Genomic DNA, 13,436 nt, shown 5'->3' on the forward strand with positions numbered 1-13,436 from the left:
TGGCACCGGCCAGCGGGGGAGACCTACCTTCGGCCGCTGCTGCCAGTGGCCCGGCAACTGCCTGCTCAGCCTGGCAGGGGCAGGCTCGCCAGCTGCTCCGGGAATGCAGCAAACGGAGCGGGAGCCCTTGGGGTGGGGAGCCGGGAGGGGGGGGCAGAGAGTCTCGGCGCTGGGCTCAGCGGCCGCAGCTCAGCTGCACCCAGCCCAGCTCTCCGGGGCAGCACACAGCATCTCAATGAAGAGGCCGGATGCAGACGGACATTCAGGCAGCTCTCGGGAATGAATAGCCGCCTTTGATTTGGGAGCTGAAGTAAATGCCAGCTCCCAGCCCCAGCTTTAAAAACAGTGGAGTGTTGGTGCCAGAGGAATGCACGGCTCCGGGTGTTGGTACAAGACAGACTTTTGATGACTCACTGCAATGCAAACAAAGATGGCAGAAATACTGTACTGTACGCGGAGCAATGCTTCGTGGTGCCACGGCAACTGAGACAGCCTGGAAATTTATAGTGCAGTTTTGCATATGAATTACCCAGTAAACTGCCGCCCTGCCATCCAGTACAGGCGAGTGTCAAAGCATCTAAACTATTCCAAACAGTCTGCGGGGCTGGCAGAGCCGCCCAACTCCTTTGGGGAGGGGCAAGGGGGCGCAAGGGTGGTGGGGGGAGGGGGAGGGAGATGAGAAAATGAGACAGAAAGAGAAGAGGCGGCCCAGAAATGGATGGGCAAGGCAGAGGTCCAGGGCCCATGGGCACCGGGCACCCCGCCCACAGTGCCCCCTCCTTCTCCTTGGGGTCCCACAGCAGCAGGCCCAACCAGTCCAACCAGACACCCCCATCTCGCCCAGGGAAGCCACCCTGTCCCCAACCCTCCAATCTGCGTCCGCTCCTTTGTGAAAAAGCAACGTTGAGAGCCCAGTGGGGCCAGGCCCATGGAGGCAGAGGCGGGCAGCCAGGAGCCCCTGCAGGGCTAGCCCAGCCCCTCACGGGCCAGCCCAGCAGCACCCCCAGGTAACAAAAGCGGCTGAGCTGCCCTGGGGGGCTCCAGGGGGCTGACCTCTCCTGAGCCTTCCCTGGGGAGGGGGCAGCTCTGCCCCGCACCACCTGTCCTGCTCCAGAGGACAGCACCTTGTTCTAGGCTCCCGCCTCCACCTGATGGACTGTGTGGGCCTGGGGCCAAACCACTGGCCTGCCCAGCCTCAGTTTCCCCTCCTGGCACCAACTGAGGCCTGAGAGAAGCACACTCAGCCTACAAGAAGGGGCAAATCTGCAGAGGGCCAGTCTGTCCCCCACAGCACCCAGCACTACCCCCTCACCTGACAACTGGCGGCTGGAGCCGGGAGAGGCTGGGCCACAGGCAGCAACTCCCCCCGCCTCCTCCCCACAGCAGCCAGAGGGAAGAAAGGGCCATCTGGCGCCTCCCCATTCACGCAACAGGGACTCAGCATCTGAGACCAGATAAAAAGTCCCTGAACGGGAGTGGGAAGAAGCCCAGGTGTGAGCAGGGCCGGAGGTGCGATCCGCAGGTGGCTCTGTGCCCCCCACACAGGGCGATGACTGCGATTGGAGCACTGACAGCAACGGTCCCCACCGGCCGCTCTGGGCACCTGGGGGCCGGGCCTCCTGCCCAAGCCCCACCCCACACCAGGCGGGCTTCAAACCTGGGCTTGGGCTTCAAACCGGGGCTCGGCCTCTACCCACCAGCAGGTCAAATGAAACGAGCGCAGGTCCAGCGGGTGCCCGAGCATGCTGAGCACAGAGGGGCTGCTGGCCGAGCCTGGTCAGCAGTGGAGCAGGCTTCAGGGCCAGGCCTAGGGCACCATACCCTCGGCGTCGGCCCTGACTGCCTCTGGGAAGCTGCGCGGGGCCGCGGACAGCCCCTGCTGTGGCTGGAGCACTGCTGTTCCCTGCTGCCCCGGGTGGCAGCAGGCCCACCAGCCCACCTTTATCTGGACCCGAGAGGCCTGGCCTTGGGGAATCTCCTGCCAGAAGCCGTGGGGTCCCCAGACTGGGCTATGTCATCCCAGTGGTCCCCTTTTCCTGGAGCAAACAGAAAAACCCAATGGCCCCAAGACAAGGGGACGCAGCATCATGTGCCCACCCAGCCACAGGTCCTAGCTGACAGGAGGGGACAATGTGAGGTCCTCAGGGCCTGTATGCCTTCCAACCGTGGGCCTGTCAGTATGGTTCAAATCTGGGTCCTGCCAGGCACCACCCCACGTGCCACGCCTGGCACCAGCCACTTGGTGTACAAGCCAGGCCTCAGCAAATGACTGCACATCTGTATGCACGCCTGTCAATTAGGGGTCAGGCAACCTCAGAAGGTCACCACAGAGCCCAATATCAGTAAGGCCCCTCAGCTCAAGGCCGGCACACCTCGCCCCAGGTAAGCTGCACCGGGGACTCTCACCCGCTGAGACCTGGGAGGAGGGCAGAGCAGAGGTCCAGGTGGGTGTCTCTGTCAGCCTCCGCCAGCCTCAGCCAGAGTCCACACTTCAGAGGCCGGAGACCTACAGCTGGGGGTCCAGACTGCTCACCCAGAGGAGGCCCATTATTCTCCTGAAAGGTGACGGGCTGTCTGGTCCCTGGGGACCTAGGACAACAGTCGCCGTGTCCTCAAGCCACCTTCTCAGGTGAGGCCGCCACCCCGCAGCCTATGAGCGCCAGCACAAGCTGGTTTTAGGTTGCTTTCTTAGAAACCTCAGCTGGACAAAACAAAGCCGAACTTCAGGAGAGAAGAATAAAATAAAGGCTTGGTTTATGCATCCAGGGCTGCAAAACAAACCAGGAGCCGCCCTGCGTGCGATGGCCAGAGGGGGATGCGCCAGGGGCTGGGCTGAATCAGCCTCCTCGCCTCTCCCTGAAGCGGGCCAGCCCCACCGGGACCACCTCCCTGAGCCTGCTCCCTCACCCCCTGCTTCCCAAGCAATACCTGTTCTGTTTCCTTCCACAGCTTGATCTGCCATGCCCACTGGCTTCCAGAAGGTTCTGAAGAGCCAGGATCAGAGATCAGATCAGAGATCCCTAACTTTGCTCACCTTGGCCATCCTCAAAGCCATTGTACCACAGAACCCTCCTCCACATAACACCCTTCAGAATGGAATCCACTTTGGGGAACCCCTGCTGATGCCACAAAGCCAGAATCCAGTCCCTGTGGCTGTGGCAGCCTCAGGCATTCCCCACCTAACACAGACTCCAAGACATACACACTCCCTCCCCCACAATGAGAAACTGTGGGCAGCCAGGGGGGTCTTCTCTGTGGACCCTCCCTTGGGAACAGGGGGGATCCAGGCAGGCCCTGGGGTTAAGGCTGTCAACAGCTCCTCCCCACCCCCCGCAGGCAGCATAGCCAAAGGTGGACACGGAGGAGAAGTGGCCCCAAGATCTGCAGACACTCCCCCACACAAGGTCTGAGGGAGTGACCGGGGCCTCAGGCCCTAGGGCCCAGGTAAGATGCCAACGAGTCCAGGTTCTCGGGGGGGACGCCAGGCCAGGGCCAGCCATGCTGGACTCAAAGTGCAGCTGGGTCCCTGCGCCAAGCACCTGGGGGAGCAGGGTCTCCGCAGATACCAGAAACACACCGAGGGCCTCCCATGGGAGCCAGGAGAGGGTGGGCAGTCCCAGAAGAAGCCAGCTTCCAGGACACGGCTCCACAGTCCGCAGGTCCTGGCCAGAGTTCCACAGAAGCCCAGCTGGGACCCCACTGCTCCCCACGTGCCCATGACCCCAGGCCCCAGAACCAGCAGAGGAATGCAATGTTTAATTTCCGCAGGATCAACACCAGCAAGGGACGGAAAGGTGAGATAAACGGAATTAAATAAAATTATTGCACAAGATTTAATTTCGCCAATCTAATAAGAGGTCTGGACCTCAGCAAGTACACAGCTGTTAAACACACCCCCAGCTGGGGAGGAGGAAGGCCGGTGCATCCGGAAACGCCCTGGCGGGGAGACAGGGGTCCCTCTGGCCACCCTGCCTCGCCTGCCCCAATCGGAGTTCCTCCCTGCCCAGCTGCCAAGCCCTGCCAGCTCAGGAGAAGCCAGCCTGGTAACAAGGACACCACCCCAAAGTCAGAGCGCTCTAGAGTCTGGTGCAAGGCCCCAGCGGCCACATCCCCCAGACGGTGTCTCGCAGAGGCAGGCAAGTCGCTCCGAGAACACACGCGCATCGGGGCGTCAGGAGTGCAGCCGGGCTGTGCGCTGGAGGCTGTTAAGAGAGAGGAGGGGCAGTGGACAGGCGGGCTGCTCACTTTGGACCGCGGCCCACAGAGCAATCACCTCCGCTCCTCAATCACGGCACAGGCTCCTTGCCGGCCTGCACGAGGGAACCTGCTGCCACCATCTGGGTAATGCCCTGGCTGGGCTGTGCCCTCTGCTCTTCTGAGAGCCTGGGGGCGGCCCAAAGGCTGATCCCTCAGGGGTTGAGGTGCCCACTATTCTCAGTGAAGCAGCCCTGCAGATCTCCTGGGCTGGGCGAGGCACCAATGGGTTTGGGTCTCAGGTTTGCATTAGACTTTCAATGCATCATAAAGTAAGGCTGAACCACCTTGAGGCTGACGGGAAGGCCAGCCGGCCCGGCCGCACCCACCACCCCCGGTCCCCAACAGCCACTGGCACCAGCTACTGTGTGCTCGCCTCCAGGGCACTAAGGCCCCACGAGAGCCAGCTTGCACCCTGCACACTGTCACCACCCTCCCCGGCTTCCTCCTCTGCACACATCACCCCAGGCAAGCTCTGGAGAGTGAGGACCGACCCCGCTGGACAGAGGGGCAACAGAGGCTGCTCCTGCCCAGGTCCTCAGGACTGCGGCGGAGATGATGCCCACCTCAGCCACTGTACTCGAGTCCCAGTGCCGAGGGGTGGGGGCCCAGGCCCCCGGGAAGCCTGCACCGCAGCCTGGGGCTGTGATGCGGCTCTAACTGCAGTAACCAGTGTTTGCCTGAAAGCTTTTTTTTTTTCAAGTGGAGGAGGGCAGTGTGCCAGAACGTGCACTTATCAGTCCTCTTGCCACCCCAAGGAGAGCCAGACGCGGGACTGGCCCTCAGAGAGGCTCCTTCCACCAGATCAGGGCCGCCACAAGGCACACCCACCCCCAGACCCTGAGGGCAGGACCATGGGGTCAGGCCAGGACAGGCCAGACACCCCACCAGGGACAGCGGGTCCTGTGTTCTACAACGTGTGGCCTACAGGGGGCTCTGATGATGGTGCAGTCCAGGGGTCTGTGTGGTCCAGCCCAGCCCACGTCCTGTGGCCCCTGACACTCTACCACCTAGCAGGCAGGACAGCCCGCCATCAACATGTCAGCCTGACTCTCCATTCGGGAATATTCTGACTTCCATGTGGGTGTGCGGTCAGGGGGCCGAACACAGGGCATGAAGCTAAAGCCGGGGAACAGCGGTCACCCAGGGCAGGGGCCTGAGGGCGGCCCGAACGGCTCCAGAATATTTCCCAAGAACTAAGCAGTGTTTTGAGCGGAGCCGACAATCTCTCTCACCCGTATTTGTAATTTAAATACCGTAAGCTTGAAGAGTGTCTCCCTTGGGCACGGTTTAATAACTTCAGAAACCAGCTCCCCGCGTGCGGCATGCCCTCCTCCTCCCACGGGCGGCAGCAGGGTCTCCCCTCAGCCCAGGCTCGGCACTGAGGGGGGCTGCCTGGAGAGCCGGTCCCGAGGGCTGCTCCCCGGCCGGGCGCTGCCTCCGGGCAGTCCAGCGCACCAGGCCCTGTGTGGCACCCAGCTCATTAGCAGCAGCGACTCCAAGGACCCCCGCCTTTAATATTCACAGCTCTCCTCATCTGCATGTTGAGCCATAAATAGTCGAGGTAACACAAAGCTCCCTGCATTTCTAATTACACTTAAAAATCGAATGTAAATCAGACAGGCACAGAAATCCTAAATCAGTGCTGGGGGTGGGGGTACAATTACGCAGAGATGGGGGCCACAGCGTGCCAGCCCAGCTCCACGGAACCCCCTGGCCAGAGCTGGGGGCGGGGTCTCAGGCCACTTGCCTAGCCCACCTCACCCATGCTGGCCCTGAAGAGGCTGGTGTGGGGCGGGGGGCAGCACAGGGGGCTGCCCACAGCACCTGAGGACCCCCTCCCCAGGGCCAGCCAGCCTGTCCCATCTCCTTCCTGAGGGCTCCTGGTACTGTGTGACCACCCCACACAGGTGCCCAGCTCTCGGAACTCCCCCATCATGTGGTTCAGTCCCCAGGTGGGGACTGGCCCTTATTTCCTGTCCTGCTGGGCACCAGCCCTCCACCTGCTTAGCTGTCCAGAACAATGCAAGGCTCACCCAGCAGCTGAGAATGGTGGAAAAGGGAAAACTGCCCCCACCCCTGGGGCAATGTCCCAGCCTGAGAACAGCAGGGATCCTGGCAGAACACCTGGCCTCTGGGGCTGGAGGGCCCAGCACGGCGGGTCTCCTGAGCCCCAAAGCAGCTCAGCCCTGCGAGGTGGGGTGGGGGTGGGGGCTCTGCACTGCCCTCCCCATCTGCAGGGAGATGCACCCAAGGGACCTATAGAACGGGAGGTTCTGGGCCTGGGAGAAGGGTGCAGAAGACACACTGGCTGTTCAGTGCCCTGAACGGCACCAACACCCACAAGTGGGCGCCAAATGGGCATCCGACACACAGACCTCAGGACCCCCGTGGGCTCAGCTGCAGGAGCCATGGCAGGTGACCTGCCATCTGCCCAACCCGGCCCCCATCAGAGCCCAGCTGTGTACACCCACCTCCTTCCCTCCAATCAGACCCCAAACACCCTGATCCTGGCCCCCAGCTGCAGCCAAGACCCAGGAGTCCAGGAGCTGGGGCCCCAGGGCTGGCACACCCCTGCTCCTCCTGGGGTGCACTGGTGGGGCCATCTCAGGGGACTCACAGGCGCAAGTGACACGGGGGCTACCCTGTTCTGCCTTTAGAGGAGACAGAGATGCCTGCTGCCCGCATCTGCCTGGCATCATGCCCAGAGCTATTTTTAAGCCCATTTACTAGAAATCCCACAAATTAAAGGAAATACGGATAATGCAGTAAGAATCCTGGGGGCCGAATAAAAGCTACACATAATTGTCCTCGTGCTCCAGTGTGAGAATCTTAACCACAAACCCAGCGCTCCCCAAAGCCCTTGTGCCACACGGAGGCGTCATGGTGTGTAAAGGAGAGGAGGGCGGAGTCCTGCACCGCTCCAGCACGGGCCGCGGCTTACAGCCGGGGCCATAAAAGTAATTACTAATATGAAAAATAAAGCCGATGAACACTAGCGCCAGCTTTAGGGCCTGGGAACACCTATTACCGAGCACCCAGTGGTTCTTCCTGGAAGGTGGTACAGCTGCAGGCCCTGCTCCCCTCCTCCCTGGGGTGCCTGGCTGGGATGGGGTCCGGCCTCGCCAATGCCTGGCCCTGGGGAGGTCACAGCTGTGAACCTCCCCACCACTTCTCGAGGCTCCCACAAGCCAATGGGGGGACACACTGACTTCCCTGAAACAGAGGCCAGGGAGAGGGCTGCCCAGCCAGTTTGCCCAGGAAGGAGGGGCTCTGAGCTCCTACCAGGAGGGGTCAGGGCCCCAGGCCCCAGGGCAAGCTGCTGGGCCGAGGTGAGGGGTGAAAGGCCTTAGGTGCGGTCCCCAGGAATCAGGCCCAGGCCTGTTGGCCTCCAAGTCCAAGGGCTCATCTGGCAGGCTTGCCGCACCTCCATGGGGACGGACGTCAGGACAGAGGACAAAACATGACAGGGGCTGCTGGTGAGCACGGCAGACGCAACTGGGTGGGCACCAGGTCCCCTGAAGCCCCACGGAAGCCTCAGGGCAGGTCCTCGCCAGCCCTGCCGCCCATCCCCACCTGCTTAGTGTGCAGCTGTCCGGGTGTCCAGCTGGACCCCACACCAAAACCTCCCCCAGGGCATCCTCAAAGCCCACCCAGACCCACATGCCCCTGATTGTGTGGGCGAGGGGTCTGTACATGTGGAAGAGCAGGGGCGTGTGTCTAACATCCCGATCCTCGGCCTGCAGTCACACTGTTCACGCCAGGCTGTCAGCTGAGGGCCATGGCCCAATGGAACCGCAGCATCCTAAGGCTGGCACAGAGGTCGGGGCAGAGCGAGCAGCACCAAGTGGGCTGGGCTCCTCCCCAGGCCGCCCCCGCCCCAACTGCCGTGCACCAGTCCCACTGAGGTCGCCCCAGAGTCCCACGGAGGTCTCAGAAGCCACAGCTGTGAGCTCACATCCTGCCAGGCCGGGCAGGTCATGCGCCCCTCCAGGCCCTTGGACCTACAGTGGGCACTGTGAGGGGAGGCTCCCATGTGCTGGACACTGGCCTTCCTGCCCTGCAGACCACAGGACTCAGGCTGACGCTCACCAGGCCCAGCTGCAGGGCCAGCCTCTCACTGGGGACCCTGGGCCGGTGAGGGGTCCGCTGGGAATTCAGCCTACAGGAGAGGCTGGGGGCAGAGGGAGGGCTGAACCCCAGGAGCAGGGAGGCAGGACAGAGAACGGCAGGTGGACCGGACATGCTGCTCTTGCCACAGAGGGGCCAGGGAAGCCCCAGATCCCTCAGGTCTCCCCAGCCCCCAGCTGGTCAGGAAAGGGCCGGGGATGGGAGGCCCCTCAAGGCCCTACAAGCAGGCAGGCTTGGAGAGGGGAGCAAGCCCACGAGACCCACCAGCTCAGACGCAGGCAGACCACTCAGTTACCAATGCCTGGCAATAAGCCAACTGCTGACTCACATTCCTTCGTGTCCTGGGGGGCACAGGCCTGTCCCCCGCAACGGTCTGGGAGGGCTAGCCTTTGACTCACTCTCTTCCCATGCTTTGCCAAGTTATGTACCAACTTGCTCATTTTTGCCCAGGAAAGATGCAAAGGTTCTTTCCATAGCATTAGACAAAGATGCAGGGCTTCATCCTGCAGGACGTCCACAGGTCCAGGCCTAGCCCGGCCAGCCCAGGAGATGGCGGTTCTCCTTTCCTCGAGGCCTGCGGTGCCTCCCAACCAGCTTTGCAACCTGCTAGCAGCTCCTTCACTGCGAGCTCAGTACCACGTCAACACATACTCGCTTTGATTTGTGTGAGGACTCCACCGGGCCCCCAATGGCTCAGCTGCAGAGCCGCTCACGCTGGCCAGCCCAGCTCCTCCCGGCATGCGTGCCATCCCCGGGATGGACCCAAGAGACAGCAGACCTCGGCCTCTGCTGACTCTTTCTCTGTGTTTATTGGGTTTTCCACCAGGACTGTTCTGTTTCCGGCTGTTGGTCAGGTCTATCGGTGCACAGGTATCTGTGTAACCTGAGGTTTGGGCTCCGGCCCTTTCTGTGCTGCAGACCAGGATGAGCAGCCACGGAGGACCATTAGGCTGGTCTCAGCCGTGCCGTCCAGGGCACCCCAAGCAAGCCAGCGACGGCTGGGGGCTGGCCTACCAGTCTGACCCCGCAAAGACTCCAGAGAGTGGACGAGGGGCATCTCATCAGCCCCTATCGGCCACCTGATGGTCCATCAAAAAGCAGTTCATATCCACTGCAAGGAAAACCTGTCGCAGGCACAGGGAGGGGTGCCACCTTCCAGGCTCACCACTGGCCTGAGGCTGAAGAGCAGGCTCTCCCCGTGTCCAGGCCCGAGACGAGTCCTTCCCCACACTGGGTGGAATTTTTCCTACTGCTGAAGGGTATTCATGACCTGCAGAATCTCTTAAAGAGACCTACCCTCCTGAGCTAGTAGATAAGGAGCAATTTCATAAATCTGGTATTTTCAGAATTCCCAGAATATATAAAGGGAACTCCTGTATCTTAAATGAGCATTTAAGGGCAAGCGGACCCTTTCCAGAGGAACTAGGAGCTCAAAAAGCTCTTCCACACAAGCTCCAAATTCCCACAGTCGAGGGGGACACGGAGGGCAGATCAAGCTACTTGGATAACGTAGGTTAAAAAACAACTTGATGTCTTCCCTGACTTATAAATCCAGCTTTTTTTTTTTTCCAAGACCTGGATGTGTTTTCTCATGAGGAAAGTAGCTAATCTGAGTTTCCCAAACTCCTTACATACTGCTCCGCCAATCAGAAATGCTAGCGTTACTTTGACATTACAGTCAAGATTACTAAAAAGACGCAATTTATAGTCAACCGGGTTGAATAATTCTGAAAAACTGACATCAAAGTTATTAACTGGTAGATTTTTGCTTCCGGGAATATGGAACACTGGAATATTGGCGTGTTGCTTTAAAATCCCTACCAGGTGATTCTCACATCTGTCACCTAAAAACATGTAACATATAAACAACACATAAAAATGCTCAGTACATACCAACTTTACATTTCCCTATATGGCCCCGGAAGATGATTGGTTAGCCAGAGACGGGTAAGATTCCTCAAGGGAGGAACAACCTAAGACAGGCACAGTCGCAGGGGGGCCATCAGGTGAGAATTTGGGGATCAACAGAGGTGAGGCTCAGAACCTCACCCCCCTGCTTTGAGAGAAATCTTCTGCATCCGTGGATGCCTTGCTGCCCTTGTCTAGGCTGGATTAATACTTAGTCCATAGGCACACACCTGATCACCTGATCATCTACATTTGCCCTCTTACAGCACTAAACTATGTTTTCTACCTTTATCTTGCATCTACCTACCACTTCAGCATTTTATTAAAAATAAAAATAATAATAATAATAGGAGAAGTGTGGGATCAACATATAAATCAAGTACAAAAATCAAACGAATATTCATATTTGACCTGATTGTTTATAGTTCATAATGTGTGATCAGAACCGAAAGTTTCTGTGATGACTGCCCTTGCACTGTTCACCATGTAAGAACTTATTCACTATGTAAGAATTCGTCCACCATGTAAGAACTTGTTCGTTATGCTCCAGAAGATTGGAGACTGACGAGAATTAGGCTTGAGATGGATTAATGATTGTGCATTGAGCGTTGACCCCCCCTATACTGAATTTTATTGTTGTTAACAACCATTTGATCAAGAAATATGAGAGATGCCCTCTCAAAAAAAAAAAAAAAATGCTCAGTACATAAAAAGCACTCGACAAACTAGGAATGGGGGAAACTTCCTCAACCTGATGGAGGGCGTTACATGAAAACCTCACAGCCAGCATCACGCTCGGCGGCAAAGGCCTGAGTGTCTCCCCTTCAGGTCAGAACAAGGCAAGGAAGACCACACCGTTCTAGAGGTTCTAGCGCAGGCAACTGGGCAAGAAAAGGAAATGAATTGGAAAGGAAAAAGTAAAACGTGTCTACACGTAAAATGCCACGGTCTTGTATAAAGAAAATTCTAAAGAACCAATCAAAAGTCTAATGAAATTAATAAGCAAATTCAGCAAGGTTGTAGGATATAAGATCAATATACAAAAAAACAAAATGCACTTCTATACACTTCAAATGAACAATCTGAAAATGAATTTAGTAAACAGTTCCATTTATAATGACATTAAAGAGCACAAAATACTTAGGAATAAATTTAACAGAAGTAATGTAAAATGAATACTTTGAAAACTGTGAAACTTTATTGAAAGAAACTAAAGATCTAAATAAATGGGAAGACATCCATGTTCAGGGATTAGAAAATCTAATACTATCAAAATGGGAATATCCCCAAATTGATCTACAGATTGAGTGCAATATTGATCAAGATCCCAGCTGACACCCTGCAGAACTGACACGCCAATCCCGAAATTCACATCAAAATGCGAGGGACCCGGAATAGACAAAACAATATTGAAAAAGAACAAAGTAGAAGCACTTGTATTTCCTCATTTTCAAGACTTTCCACAAAGTGACGGTAATCAAGACAGTGCGGTCCAGTATCAGGATAGACGTATGAACCCACAGCAAACTATGTGTCTGTGGTTGACTGATTTTTCAGCACTGTGCCAATACCATTCAAGACGAAAAGAAGTCTTTTCAAAATATGGTGCCAGGACAACTGAAATCCACATGTAAAAAAGAATGAAGTGGGACCCTTAACCCACCATATACAAAACTTTAAAGGAATTAATGACCTAAATGTAAGAGCTAAAACTGTAAAATTCCTAGAAGACAACATAGGGGTAAATCTTGTGGCCTTGGATTATGCAATGAATTCTTGGATATGACATCATAAGCATAAACAGCAAAATAAAAAAATACCCGATAGATTAAACTTCATTCAATTAAAAAACTTCTCTGCTTCAAAGAACACCAACAAGAAAGTGAAAAGACAAAGAATAGGAGAGGAATATCTACAATATGCTTGATATGAAATTTGTATCTAGAATAAAAAAAAAACTTTGACAACTCAACAGTAAGAAGGCACATAACCCAGTTTACAAATGGGAATAGCATCTAAAGAGACATTTCTCCAAAGAAAATACACAGGCGTCCAATATGCACACAAAGACGCTTAACATCATTAGCCGTTAGGGAAATGCAAATCAAAAGTGAGGAACACTTCACACTCACTACGATGGTTACAACAAACACACACAGATAGAACTTACTGCTGAAGATGCGGTAGGAATGTAAAATGGTACAACCACTTTTGGAAAAGTCTGGAAGCTCCTCAAAGGTTAAAATACAGAATTACCATATGACCCAGCAACTCTACTCCTAGGTATATACCTAAGAGACAAAACCTATATCCACGAAAAAATTATGCATGAACATTCACAGCAATATTATTCATAATAACTAAAAAGTGAAAACAACCCTAATGCCCACCAACGAATGGACGGATGAACGAAGTGCAGTCTACCCATACAATGGAACGGTACTCAGCCATAAGAAGGAACCAAGCACTAATAAATACAAGACATGGGCAAACCTCGAAAACGTGCTAAGTGAAAAAACGAGTCACAAACACCGTATGTTATATGACTCCATTTATGTGAAATGTCCAGATAATAGGCAATTTATAAAGACATAAGAGAGATGGGTGGTTGCTTAGAGCTGGGAGTGGTGGTGGCTCAGGAAGGAGGGAGGGGATGGAGGTGCCTGCTAGGAGGGATGGCACTTCTTTTTGGTGATGAAAATGCTCTAAAATCAATTGTGATAATGGTCACACAACTCTGAGTAGACTAAAAACCACTGAGTTGTACACTGTATGGATGAATTGTGTGGTTTATGAATTATATCTCAATAAAGCTGCTATTTCAAAAAGAAAAACAATTACAGATACATCAAAATGAAATTTTAAAAAATGTTCAAGTGAGCCACAGGAAGTAGGGAAAAACAGAAACAAGGAACAGAATGAAAACTTAAAACGGCAGACTTAAGCCCGGACACGTCAATAATTCCATTAAGTGTAAATGCCCTAAATATGCCACTCAAAACACAGGGATTAGCAGAGAAGGTAAAAAGACTGTGACCCAATTATATGCTGTCTATAAGACATTCTCTTCAGATACGATGATACAGGCAAGTTAAAATGAAAAGGCTAGAAAAATATAAATCATGCAAACATAATCAACAGAA

At 55.2% G+C, this 13,436-nt stretch overlaps 1 protein-coding gene across 5 annotated transcripts in view; it reads right to left on the minus strand.

Moving 5' to 3' along the window:
* The window catches only part of NACC2 (NACC family member 2), a 60,386-nt gene that overhangs the window by 28,967 nt on the left and 17,983 nt on the right, over nt 1-13,436 (minus strand). The window contains exon 1 of one of the 5 annotated variants that reach the window (XM_037007660.2): nt 28-150. The exons of the other annotated variants lie outside the window; for them this stretch is intronic. The gene's annotated coding sequence lies outside the window, so the exon portion shown is untranslated. Of the gene's footprint in view, nt 1-27; nt 151-13,436 lie in introns of those variants that run through there. 5 annotated transcript variants of the gene reach the window in all.

This window comes from Manis javanica, chromosome 2, assembly GCF_040802235.1.
Source record: "Manis javanica isolate MJ-LG chromosome 2, MJ_LKY, whole genome shotgun sequence".
Lineage (NCBI taxonomy): Eukaryota > Metazoa > Chordata > Mammalia > Pholidota > Manidae > Manis > Manis javanica.